We start from the raw sequence: 14,000 nt of genomic DNA, 5'->3' as shown, positions 1-14,000 counted from the left end.
AGTTCTGGCATCCAATGGCTCCTTTTTGCTCGTGTACAAGTTATTCTCTTTCAGCAATAGATTTGTGTCTCCTCTAGTCACTAATGCGTTTGAAATCTCTGAGGCAATCAGGGCAAACAAAAATATGTAAATCAACGTTTCCAGATAACATTTAACTAAACTACAGGCAAGAATGATAATGGTCTTTATGGACAGATTTTACTTATTTGCTAAGTCATACCAACGGATTTCTGGATTTTTTAGATCATTAGGTCTTTCTTAATTTTGTCTTTCCAGCATTTCTTGGGGTCACCTTGAGGGCGATCTTCTGATAAACACACTCAAGAAGCCTGTCTTGGGAATTCGATGGTTAGGGATTCGAACCAACGCACACGCACACACACACACACACACACACACACACACACACACACACACACACACACACACACACAGAAACACACCACTCCTGAAATATAATGTGTATAGACTCAGATCAGCTCTTGACCTAACGTCTACAATCCAAACATTTATGTTCATTGTATCACTATGCTATTCCACAGCTTGTAGTAACCAGTAGGATTTGATCATTGGAGTCCATGACCTACAGAGCAGCCCACAAAGTCTCAACGTTCACATACACTTCCGCCACTCCAGCGAACCTTGCAACTTCCAGAAACTGCAGCCGCAATAGATCAATGAGGAAAACGGGAAACTATCGAATTGTGGGTATTATGGCTGACTAGTGGACGTTGTCATTATATAAAGATAGCCCAAAAATGAAATTCAACTTTGGCATGACGTTCCAATCTATCAACATCCTGTTTCCATCTGTACTTGATTAGTTATATTTTGACTCAATAAGAGACGAAAATCACAAATAGAGGTCAATGGTGAATGTCGAGCGTCTGCTATCGAAGCGTTTTAGCTAAATCAGCGCTCGCAACTCTCACCTCATGATTGTCCCAGACTACTCATGCAGGTAATTGTCACACCGTACACTGCACAGACTACGTACCTGCAAACAGCACGTTGTGGAGGAAACAGAAAACTACGCAGATCTTCCACAGCATCATGGTTTTTCTGTTCCCTGACTGGTTATAACCAACTACCGGAACCGTGTGTATACTTCAACGGCTTTGCAAGGAATGCGGAAGCAAATTTGCAATCGTCAGGCATACGCGCGCTAAGAGGTGTAACTTTATAACGTGACTCTGATGACAAGCAATACCATATTAAACAAATTCTATTAAACATTTTTAGAAGGATAAATGTGGAGACTTTGCATGTTCTCTACCTTCTACAATCTCACTAGCCGTAATTTTTCAAGTCCAAAGATATCGTAGTTACTTAAGTCATTACAGACAAATATGTAATTTTTTCTCAGTTACGTCAACACCCGAAAGTTTGAAGTAATGGGCTTTTAGCAAAGGTCAACTTTTTAATAATGGTTTTCAATTACCGGAACAGCAGCAACTTCCTCAGAATCCTTGCTTTGCCAACGTCCAAAGCTTGAACAACTAATCTCGTACATAGGTCCTCCTGCGCGCTAGCAGCGCAAGAAGACCTGTGTATGAGAGTAGATCATGTCCGTGAATATACACTAATTAAATATTCTTTCTTCGACTTGTAGACCTTGATCTACTGCCTTGTTGCAGGAGGGACGCACGTTTTGTGGCCAAGTTGTCCGTGAGGATGTGCTTCTTCACCGATCAACGTCTGACTTTTATATCTATTGTCGTGATCTAGTGCGTCTGACGTAAGCATGGGACGTTCTTTGGTCATGACGCTCTTTCTTCGTCCGCTAGTTGCTTCTCGTTTTAAAGTGTTTTTAGAATGCAGAGTGCCGCTATAGCGCCTTGTATTCTTACATGTATTTGTCTGAAGTGTCGAGGGACTCTAAACGCCTCTCGATCAAGCAGCATGATCATCGTGGATGCGCTGCAGTGTTCAACGCACCATTCAAAGACGAACGAATGTCTTCTCTTTGATTAGTAGGATCTCCCGTTCACATGCATAAATCTCCGCTAATTAATTACAATTGTAACTAATCAGAAATTAGCACACGTGAGACGAGCGGATTGCGATTAAGCAACACCTACTCAGACCTCCCGCTATCTGTAAAGAGGTATGTAGCTCCCACGATTCTTGGTGAGCGCAGAACAAGAATGGATTAGTCATTTCCCCAGACTATCTCTCGCCTGAAAGATGTAGAAGGATATGGTCTGTCTATGCGTGACTAATCTTGCCATCTGAATTATTATCAATAGTGAACTACATGATCTGCTGAGTACACTCTACGACACAATGCGCAAACAAACGTTGACGTGAAAGCTTCAGAGCGTGTCGAGTAAGATAACAGCTAGATATTAGCCGAGGCAGGCGCATGCTACGCGTGCTAAGAGAGACGAGGTCAGGCGTTAGTCACTCTTTTTCCGTTACCAATTATCTGCCGGATTTGAGCAGCGCCCCCTCTCTGCTCCTCGCTCACGCCTTAGGAGGGGCTGTGTAAGAGACTAGTACACCGCCTCGATCCAGACTTTTTTAAATCTTAAATCAGAGAAGCAAAGCAAGCACCGACGAACCAACAGAATTTTGTTGAAAGAATCACACACAGTCAGCAGCATGCGGCGTCAAAACGCAGCTTGGCAGCGATGGAGCGTCGTCACCACAACACTCATCACTTTCAGCACGATATCGGGTTCGTTTACATGCCCATTCATTACTCCAGTGTGCAGAGCGTGTAATGTGTTATACTACCACCACTGCACAACATTTACTCTCACACTTGCGGTTCTCTACAGAATCGCTCAAAACGTTGTGCGACTTGGAGTCTGAATTTTGGGGCTGGAAAAAACTTGCTCCGCAATGGCCTGGACTGGAGACAGATGAGCGGCTCAACAGCTTCTATTGGAACTGGCCCTACTACTGATCACACAAAAGGGACATCCATAGGTGCTATTTTGGTTTTCTGTTAGCAGTTTTCAAATCCTGTACTTGCCTTGTTTCTTCGCGTACGGAAGACGAATTATAGTTTATGTTTGGTTGTCTGGTTGAGTGCTTGAGTGCTTATTTATAACTTCTCTGGCATGTTCTCTGTCCGTCCAGGTGTCTGTCTGTTGTGTGTTTGTCTGTCTGTTTGTCGTTTTGTCTAGCCCTGATTGTTGTCTGTTTGTTTGTTTGTGTTTGTTTGTGTTTGTTTTGTTTATCTAGATGCCTGTGTGTTACACAAACACTAAACTTTTATCAACTGCAGAAATTATGAAATGTGCATTAGGTATTACCTGTAATGGGATTATCGATACCTCCATTATTGCAAAGATTGCTGTCACAACATCTGATACAGCTTCCACCTAATGGACTTTCACATTCATCGCTTTCAGTACATGTTGAGTTTGGAAAACAATGTCTTTGATAAGAAGTGATGGCTCCTCCAAATATTGGTGAAAGCCTGTGTACTACCTGACGACACACCTCTCCAACATCACATGTTTCAACTGTCTGTTCTACTTCACAGTTTTCCTTGCTGCTTGCAGAACAAACGTAACAAGAGATTGAGGATGTTGTCGGTGTTACATCTGTAAAACGAAAACGCTTTAGTGTTTCAGATATATTGCAAATTAAACAGTATTGTAGAAGGACGTGATCGAATGTGCTTCAATCTTTGAATAATTAATAACACATAGCTAGAGATTATGTCTGTGTCTGTGTCTGCGGGGAAATGGGGGGGGGGGGGTTTGTCTGTGATTAGTTATCCTTTACTACCACAGCAATCTCCAATGTCAATTGTAAGTTCACTTGCCACTTGTATCATAAACTCAGAATGAAAATCTAATAATGTTAATCACTTTTTTGTTCAACTTTCTAGTATACACACGTGCGCGCGCGCGCACACACACACACACACACACACAAACACACAAACACACAAACACACAAACACACCACTCCTGGTATATAATGTGTCTAGACACAGATCAGCTCTTGACCTAACGTCAACAATCCAAACATTTATGTTTATTGTATCACTATGCTATTCCACAGCTCGTAGTAACCAGTAGAATTTGATCATTGGAGTCCATGACCTACAGAGCAGCCCACAAAGTCTCAACATTTATATACACATTCGCCACTCCAGCGAACCTTTCAACTTCCAGAAACTGCAGCCGCAATAGATCAATGAGAAAAACGCGAAACTATCGAATTGTGGGTATTATAGCTGACTAGCGGACGTTGTCATTATATAAAGATGGCCCAAAAAAGAAATTCAACCTTGGCATGACGTTCCAATCTATCAACATCCTGTTTCCATCTGTACTTGATTAGTTATATTTTGACTCAACAAGAGGCGAAAATCACAAATAGAGGCCAATGGTAAATGTCGAGCGTCTGCTATCGAAGCGTTTTAGCTAAATCAGCGCTCGTAACTCTCACCTCATGATTGTCCCAGACTACTCATGCAGGTAATTGTCACACCGTACACTGCACAGACTACGTACCTGCAAACAGCACGTTGTGGAGGAAACAGAAAACTACGCAGATCTTCCACAGCATCGTGGTTTTCCTGTTCCCTGACCGGTTCTAACCAACTACCGGAACCGTGTGTATACTTCAACGGCTTTGCAAGGAATGCGGAAGCAAATTTGCAATCGTCAGGCATACGCGCGCTAAGAAGTGTAACTTTATAATGTGACTCTGATGACAACTAATACAATATTAAACAAATTTTATTAAACATTTTTAGAACAATAAATGCGAAGACTTTGCATGTTCTCTATCTTCTACAATCTCACTAGCCGCAATTTTCAAGTTTAAAGACATCGTAATTAGTTAAGTCATTACAGACAAATATGTAATTTTATCTTCAGTTACGTCAATACCCGAAAGTTTGAAGTAATGGGCTTTTAGCAAAGGTCAACTTTTTAAATAATGGTTGGCAATTACCGGATCTGCCGCAACTTCCTCGGAATCCTTGCTTTGCCAACTCCCAGAGCCTCGACCACTAACCTCGTACCCAGGTCCTGTTCATCTTTTTTCTTTTAATTTCTGCAAAACAGGAATCTTTCTAGTAACTAGGAATACGTGCTAAATCCGGTAAGACTGTGCTATAACCAGTTCTAGTCTACCTATAAACGAGCATGAAGTTGCTTCCACCTATCCAGCAATCACAACACAGTCACTGCACGTGACCACATGACACTAGCATTCTGCATAGTAGGAATATCGCTGGAACTTTCCTTCTAGTACACCGACCGTTTTTATCCGCTGCTTCCCACTTTTACACAATAAGTCAAACATCTCTGCACTCGTTCAATGTTTGTCCAGGCTACCGTTGACGAGAATCAGCAGCGCATAGTTCACGTGGTCAAACACTACAGACGCCATTTTCTGCATACTAGTAATGTCTCGCCAAATCGCTACAATTCAACTTGACGAAATAAAATTTACATGGAATGCTTACGGCAATATATACAATGATATCACAAGGCATCTGATTATTCTGACGTCATCTTCTGCAAATACCAAAGTTCGACCAAACGATCGATTTCTGACGTTTTGATTACATGTAGTCACTTCTGCTAATAAAAATTAACGTTTAGGCATTATCTTCTTGTGCAACGATTAGTTTCATCACATTTTCGAACGACTGTCATCTTGTAACAGGCCGCGCAAAACTGGACTACGTGGCTAATGCATGTGACCACGTGACACTAGCTTTTTGCATAGTAGGAATATCGCTAGAACTATTCTTCTAGTATATCGTCCGTTTCTATCCGCTGCTTCCCACTTTTACACAATAATGCAAACATTTCTGCACTCATTCAGTGTTTGTCCAGGCTACCGTTGACGAGAATCAGCAGCGCAAAGTACACGTGGTCAAGCACGACAGACGCCATTTTCTGCATACTAGTAATGTCTCGCCAAATCGCTACAATGCAACTTGACAAATCAAGATTTGCATCGAATGCTTACGGCAATGCATAGAATCATATTAAAAAGTTTCTGATTATTCTGACATCATCTTCTGCAAATTTCAAAATTTGATAAAACGATAGATTTCTGATTACATGCAGTCACTTCTGGTAATAATAAGTAACGTCTAGACATTAGCTTCTTGTGCAACGTTTGGTTTCATCATATTTGCAAACGACTGTCATTTTGTGTAGGCCGTGTGGAACTTAAGAAATCAAGTTAGATTGGAATCCGTCTTAGCTAAACAAAATCGGTTTCGCTTTGCATTGTAACGAGAATGTACTCTGATATGTCTTAGAAACGCTTTTAAAAAGTCATCTGGAAATAAATAGTTATTTTGTAAAGTCGCCGACTCGCTATTCCACGATATTCCCTGCACTCATCCACTTTGTGTCAGTTTATAAGAACAAACGCAATAATTTTACATTGTGGCTCAGTTCATCGATTTTGAGCCGTTTGTTGCTAAATTTCGCGAGGTCGCACTTTGCGGCAGCCATTTCTTCTTTATTAGCAATTAATGTTTTGCCAAATCGTCAATCAAATAAACTCTAACAGCTTCAAATGTTAGCTATTAGACGTTATTTTGAAAGAATGAGAAGAATTAAAATTGATGCAGATCTACAATATATATCTAGACATACATACATATAAACTGTAACATTACTAAATTCACAATAATTAAAACTACTACTTTCTTAAAAATCTTTCTACTTAGGTATTTATTTCTGTCGTAATCCATGTTCGTAGATACCATCTACAAAGGATATGGCAAGCTGCATGATGTGCTTTGGCTGAAAACCTCCAATCACTTGGTACTCCAAAAAGTTCCAAAACATCATCACGGTCCGTGTTCTTTGCTGCTTCGTTGTTGAAGTACCAGCGATTGAAAGAGTTTGTTTATTCTCTTTATCACTGCTGAACTGAATCGCCCGGCCATGACTATGTGCTGCGATGCAGCCAAGGATTGTTTCATAGAAACTTTTCTTCCAAAATTTGCCGGATTTTTGACGGGACATGCTGCCAAAAGTGCTGTGATGTAGCCACCGCTGTCAAGTTCTCCAAAAAAGTTTTCTATCTCTTTTTCTGAGCAAATATAGCTACAAGCACAGGTCATATAAACAACATGCTTTTATAACGCCAAATTGGCAATATAGCGATAAGAACTCTGTATGCTTAACTTTGCTTACGACTGAAATTCGTTCTTGCCAGCACAGCTGCCCTGGTTTGAACTGTTGCCTCAGGTTTTGTTAATGACATTTTCCTACAATGCAAATGACAGTATAAAGTTAAGAGCTATCATTTTACTTTTCACTAGAACAGTTTTGAATTACTGACTTTGTGGTTGTTTGTTTGTCATCATTGTCACTGATTTCTATAGTTTCCGGCTAAAACAAAATAATTTGACAAATTTGCAACAAACATACCTATGTATTTGTCGTTTAGTTTTAATTGGTGTTACATGTTTTGTTTTGTCTGGTATATTGAAAACTTCTTATAAGGAATCATACATTTATCTATGATTACTCGATGATAGATACAGGTAAGTATTTGTTCTCATATTTGAAGCTGAAGGCAATGCAATACCTCATATTTTCTTTTTTTTAGCCTCTGTTGCGTTTGAAAACTTGCCTCGTTTTCTTTTCTAAAAAACCCAGATCGATTCATATTGTACTAAACTAACACGGTAATAGACTCGTTTACATTCATTATACATTTTATTATTTATATATTTATTATTATTATATTTGATTTATGTATTTTAATTATCTATTATTATTTGTTGTGTTCAACCAGATCGGTCTAGTTTCAAGAAGCACTGTGTTTTATAATAATTATTATTGTTGTTATTATTATTGCTATCATTGTGCACATTAATTTAAAACTGCTTAATAAATTTAATTAACTTTTAATAACACATTTAGAAATTGTTAAAGTCCAAGGTAGAGTTCACCATTAATTAATAAACATAACAAATTTTACTTTGACTAATAGCTATACAACTATCTGTAAAATTAAGCAAATGTAATGTTCGCAGTCATTGGCGGAATTCTAAAGGCAATTCAGACTGTACAAAAAATTGAGCTGCCAATGAGAGCCATTCTAACAGAATTTTAGTTTTATGTAACATTTAATTATTAATTATGCCGTTACCTCTGACTTTGGCCAAGTCTCTAAGATTTTCCTGCTTTTACAAGAACCTGTTGGCACCTGTCTGATAGGACTTCTGTTAGACTTCTCCCTGTACAAATACTTCATTTCAGCTTTCTTACAACATCACACACACACACACACACACACACACACACACACACACACACACACACACACACACACACACACACACAGTATACTAATTATATAACTCAGTTACGGTCATTCATGTCACCAACCAAATAGCAAATAATGCCTAGTTTAAAATATAATGCCAGTTGCCAAAATGCATATCCAATGTATACACTTATAAGTGTCACAACACAATGACTGATAAAATCAACTAAAGTAAGAGTCATTAACTTAACTTAAATTAATTAACATAATTTAATTCTAAATATAGCTTACCTCAATAATAGCTGTGTGACAACCAGCAGTGTTATCGATATGTCGTCGTCATCATCATCATCATATTCTATGCGTTACTTATTAGTATGTTGTTTACATTAAATGTTACGATTAGTATTGATTATTAGAGTACATTATTTGTGTACGTGTTTATCCAAATAGATAATGCTTAATAAATATTTGGACACACACATATTATGTGCTGTTATTTTAATTGCATAATCCTCTATTAGAATTTTTATCTGTTAATAGATCTTTTTAGTAACTTAGTAGTTGTGAAATGCAATTAAATTACCCAAGTACTTTGCACTTTTCTGCATATTATTTAATTAATTGCACACAGGAAATAAATTTGCAATAAATAGTACATGATTTGATGTATGCAGTACATGCAAAAGTGTCAATATGACGCATAATTCAATCCAGTTAATAGTGAGCGTAGCACATGCACCCGAAAAACATTTTACGAAAAATAAAAAATTGCTTAACTGCAAAGAATAGTAATTATGAATGACTTTACCTGTCGTCTAATTTATTGAAGTTGATTTGTGCCGAGAAAACCACGTTCAGCAGACGACAAAAACTGAGGCTCATTTCTATAAACGGCGCAAGTTACTGCTCAAAAGGTGCGCAACAAGATAGCACTTCGTTATGTCAAACTCGCGGTTGCAAGATGTCCATTGACTGCCGAGCCTCGTACTACCAGACCAGTGCAAACCGCGAGAAAGGGCATACGGGAACAGCTAAAGCCACAGTTAACGGAGCCTAAAAAATTCGCAAACTTGATTTCATTGTTAACGTAAATAATTAATTTTGCTAATTATATAATTATATTAAATCAAGGTTACACTTGATTAAACCCACAACAGATTTCGCCAACGTCGTTGCTATGCCCACAATTGCGATTTCCGCAATCCGGAAATGAGCAAACATGCAATCTTAGATCACTCCCACTGCATCTTACCTTGTCCATCCATACTCTTCCACTACCTGGCCTATTGAAAACTGTAGATATGCTATAACTACTGACGAAGTATGGGTGTCCCATTTGCTTCCAAACCACCCGTCCCTTAGTCAGGCCCGGATCCAGATGGAGGTTCAGGGAGTTGCAACCCCTTCTTTTTCAATATGCGTGAATAAATAATTTTAAATAATTTTATTAGAAAAGAGAAAATTGGTAATGCTATAAAAAACTGCTATCAGGTCAACTGCTTCTGTCAAAAATTTCTGAATGGGGGACTGCTTAGTGAAACTCCAAAAGTCATTGAATATGGTTTCCCATTCATCACTATAGTATTTAAAAGAAGATTTTGATGTTTAATTATTGTATTAATTCTTAAATTAGAGAAAAAGTGAATTCCTATACTTGTGTTAGCTGTCACGGCCACCAAATCTATCATTACATGATACGACATGCAGTATCGAGCGTCATGTGATATTTAACCAAGATCACATTACAGCAAAACACGGCATCGCGGGAAACCAAAACATCGCACGTCTGACCAGAACAGAACACGAACCAATGACAAAATACCACGTGATCGATTTCAGTGATGTGCAGATTTAGTTAATTAACACCCGTTAAAACTACCACGTGGTCAATTTCTAAAACAGCACATCTGGGTTTAGAATGTACACTAGTTGTCATCCAGTTGCGGTTGAGATGTATATTGATTAAGCTACGAGCGTAAAAAGAGGACACCACAATGAGTGGTAGACTGCTTTGCGAGAAGCTCACTCTAAACGGGCTGAAATTTCCGGTCTGTCTGCCGGATTGTCACTTTACTTGTTTGCACCTACCTATCTATTTATGTTTGTTTGCAAGCGTGTGTCACGCTCGGGGAGTTTTTCAAGCCAATCAGCAATCGTTTTGAGACGCGAAACATAGAGGACGTAACAATCAAACGCCTAAAACAATGGCCTGATGTAACAATCCCGCGCATAATGACCAGTGACCAATCGCCGGTGAGCATTCATTAGCGTCCCAACTTTGGAAAGATAAGGAAGCATTTGAAACATACGACTAGAACAAAACGTTCTGAAGACTTCACAAGGTACTTGTAGCTCAACATGGCTGAATGCTTCGAGTTTTCACTTTGTACACGGTGTTGCGAAAAAAAATAATTTTTTGTCATGTTTTGCAGCTGCACGAATTGGCAACAAAACAGAAAAAATAGCAGGCTTTATAAGGTATTTCTACCTCAACGTGACTGCATGCTTAGAACAAGAAAGGTCCTACGAAAGAGATTTCGTGTTTTGCAGCTGCACGTAAGAATCAGCTGAACTGGCGGCAAGTACGCGGTCGGCAGAAACGCATGCATCGCAAAGCTGTATAGAAGTGGCAAATGCATGCAAAACGTCGCCCGGTAGATCATCGTCAGCTCCGTTGGCCCTTGATTGGGCCGATGCTGGGCATTGCCTAGATTTTGCACATAGGAATAATAGCTGTATTAGCCGGGCTGACGTCGAGGTCTTTGGTGTACCGGTCAGTCAGGCGGGTGCTGACCTCGGCGAACCTCTTAGTCCTGTTAGTGCACGTCGCTGGCAGTCGATTGATGATGGTGCGACAATGACGCGTGAGAAACAGCGCAATATTTATACAGTTGAAAGTACTGTGCAATCTACGAGTACCAGTTTACTTGCGCGTGTGCAGATGCATGATGTATCTGAAAGCATATCACTTTCAGAATGTTTGAAATAATAGTGGTACGTGTACATGTCGTAATACGTGTATGTCTTTAGATCACGGTGAGTTACCTAAATCCAAACGGCGACGTCTTGATCATAAACGCCGACGACGTCGTCGAGCGAGCGAGAGTGAACTCGAAAGATCTAATCGTCTAGATTGCACTGCCGAGAATCAGCGTCGTCGTCGTTTGCGAGAAAGTGGCATTCAGTCGCACACGACAAAAGCGCGCAAAGTAGAAACTGTTGACGATCGTCAACTCTGTTTGAAGCTTCAAACATTGGCACTGCATGTTGCTAATAGCCGGGCTCGTGAGAGTGAGGAGAAACGCTCCACTAGGCTTGAAGCGGTTGCTAGACAGATCGCTAGAAGACGAGCTCGTGAAACTGACGACGAGAGCGCTGTCAGGCTTCAAACGGTGTCTGCGCGTAGTGCTGCTAAGCGAGACGTGAGTCTGACTAGGAGCGTGCACTCAGTCTTCAAGAGATGGCTACACGTGATTCCGATAGACGAGCTCCTGAAACTGACGAAGACCGTGTTGTCAGGCTACAATCCATGGCTACACGTGATTCCCATAGACAAGCTCGTAAAACTGACGAGGAGCGCACTCTCTGGTTACAAGCGATTTATTCACGTGTTTCTGATAGACGAGCTCGTCAAAATGACGAGGAGCACACTTTCGGGCTTTAAGCGATGTCTGCAGGTTTTTCTGATAGACGAGATCGTAAAACTGTCGAGGAGCGTGCCGCTATGCTCCGAGAAATCGCTGAACAGGTCTCTACTGGACAAGCCCATGAGACAGTAGAAAGCAGTAGCGAACGTAAAGCATACATGTCCCACCAAAATGCTAAGCGACAGTCAGTAGAGACTGATATTGAACGCTCAGTGAGACTAAAGCAAGATGCCGCTAGGAAAGCAAACATCGCGTTTGTGAATCGCACGAGTAAACGGAAGCGCGTCGAAGTCGTGACACAGCACATCACAATCGCAAGCGCAGACGCGATATCACTGCCGCGATACCGTGTACTGATGATATCGCCAGTATCGGTACAAAGTCATACTTTTCTTGGCGTAATTGGAACACGAACGCCTTCAAGTAAAAGGTACAAGCAAATTTGGTTCGCTTTTATCGCGAAATTTCTACGTTGCATTTCTCGCAATGAGACGTATGTCGTGAGATGTGGCCTTCGGTGAAATTTTACGTACATGGTGAGTTGTCTATATGTCATTGTTGCCAAAGAGTCAAGGCCTTCCTAAATTGTTCTCTATCCTGAACAACGCGATACCGGGGCCGGCACCAAAATGTCTCGCTCGGTTGTCGGTTTTAGAAGAAATGCTCATCGCTCAGATCATGCCAATGATGCAGACCTTCATTTTACTGTACGGCCAGTACGGATACAAAGGGCACGTTATCTGTCTACCGCAAGACTTTTAGTCTGTAGCTACCGCGTTGCCGCGTACTGAGCGGTCGGTAGGTGTGGTCGTCATCAGGAAAAAGGCAAGTCTGGTGCTCATCGAGATTTCCGCGTCCTACGTGCTGTAGCACTGAAAGCTCTTAGTTGGCTTATACGCAATAATCGTTACTATTCTAACGTAACGATAGACTACGATGTTGTAGACGCGTTACCAGAAGACGGTACGTTGTCCGACTTGCAAGTGATTGAGGACGATGACCTAACTAAACTAGATCCTATCGATGACGCTGACGTAGACGAGCAATCTCTTCAAGAAGGCTCGTCTGATAATGAGGACTTGCCACTGCAGCGAACAGTGCTTCCGCAGCTAGGTACGCGCAAGTGTGAGTACGATATCATTCGCGATTCGGTGAATAAAGGTGCCCGTACGTGTCTTACACGTGTTGCGCATGCGCCGTCAGCCGTATCTGATTAGATTGTAAATAATGATTAGGCGATAGCTGCTGTCGTCGATTGGCCCGCTATTACCAATTAGTTGATCGACGAGTTTAATTCGGAAGGTTATTGGAGTAAAGCGTTTCCTACTTTGTTATCGACGGGTGCCGGTGAGTATCTGGCGCCGAGACGGCGACGGCTAACGCTCGGTCAGTACTCGAAGCATCAATTTAGATATCATGACGAACGGTTTGCGCAGCATCCCAGATTTCGTTACTTTGCACTGCACACCTTGATGAGATGGCGAGCTCTCGAGACAGGCGTGTGTTTGTCAAGCAGGTAATTGGTGAAAACCATCTGAGCTTGGAAAAACTGAAGGAGATGGTGAATCGAGGTGAGACTTTATTTGCATGTCGAAAAATGAGGTATAGTAGTTCTCTGCATGGAACTAAACAGTACTGGTGTACTCAAAAACTAAACGTAGCGGCAATGCAGGAGGCACTAGGCATGCTAACTACTCAATGGCCAGAGCTTCAGAATTTGATTCGTTACAATCGGCCAAACGCTAACCAAGACAAGGCCAGTGAGAGGATAAAGGCGTTCATTAAAAATCCTCATTTGACAGATTGGTTCTTTTTGCACAAAGCAGAAGAATTTATGCGATACTTTTTGCAAAACAGTGTTGGTGCTGTAGAGTTCCGACACGCATTGAGTATCTGTACAGAGGGAGTTCTCATTTGAATAGAGTGACATATCTGGCCAATGCTCCACATTCTGATAAGATAATTTCAGAGTGGGCATGCATACACAGAGCATCCGAGTCAGGCGAAGCCGAAGCCATTAGCGAACAAAAGACAAGGGCAGAGGACATTGCACAGGAGGTGTATGACTTAGCTGATGCCTTGGTAAGTACGTGGAATCCCACATTGAATGAAATGAGGGAAATTCACATG

The 14,000-nt window shown here is 40.9% G+C and overlaps 1 long non-coding RNA gene across 1 annotated transcript in view; it reads right to left on the bottom strand.

Moving 5' to 3' along the window:
- LOC134188201 (uncharacterized) overlaps positions 1 to 3,471 on the bottom strand; it is a 7,266-nt gene extending 3,795 nt beyond the window's left edge. The window contains exon 1 of the long non-coding RNA XR_009971291.1: positions 3,264 to 3,471. This is a non-coding gene — a long non-coding RNA (uncharacterized LOC134188201). The remainder of the gene's footprint in view (positions 1 to 3,263) is intronic.
- Positions 3,472 to 14,000: the final 10,529 nt, after the last annotated feature.

Source organism: Corticium candelabrum, chromosome 12 (assembly GCF_963422355.1).
Source record: "Corticium candelabrum chromosome 12, ooCorCand1.1, whole genome shotgun sequence".
Classification (NCBI taxonomy): domain Eukaryota; kingdom Metazoa; phylum Porifera; class Homoscleromorpha; order Homosclerophorida; family Plakinidae; genus Corticium; species Corticium candelabrum.
Note: the sequence above shows the minus strand (reverse complement) of the source record. Positions and strands in the feature narration are given on the sequence as shown.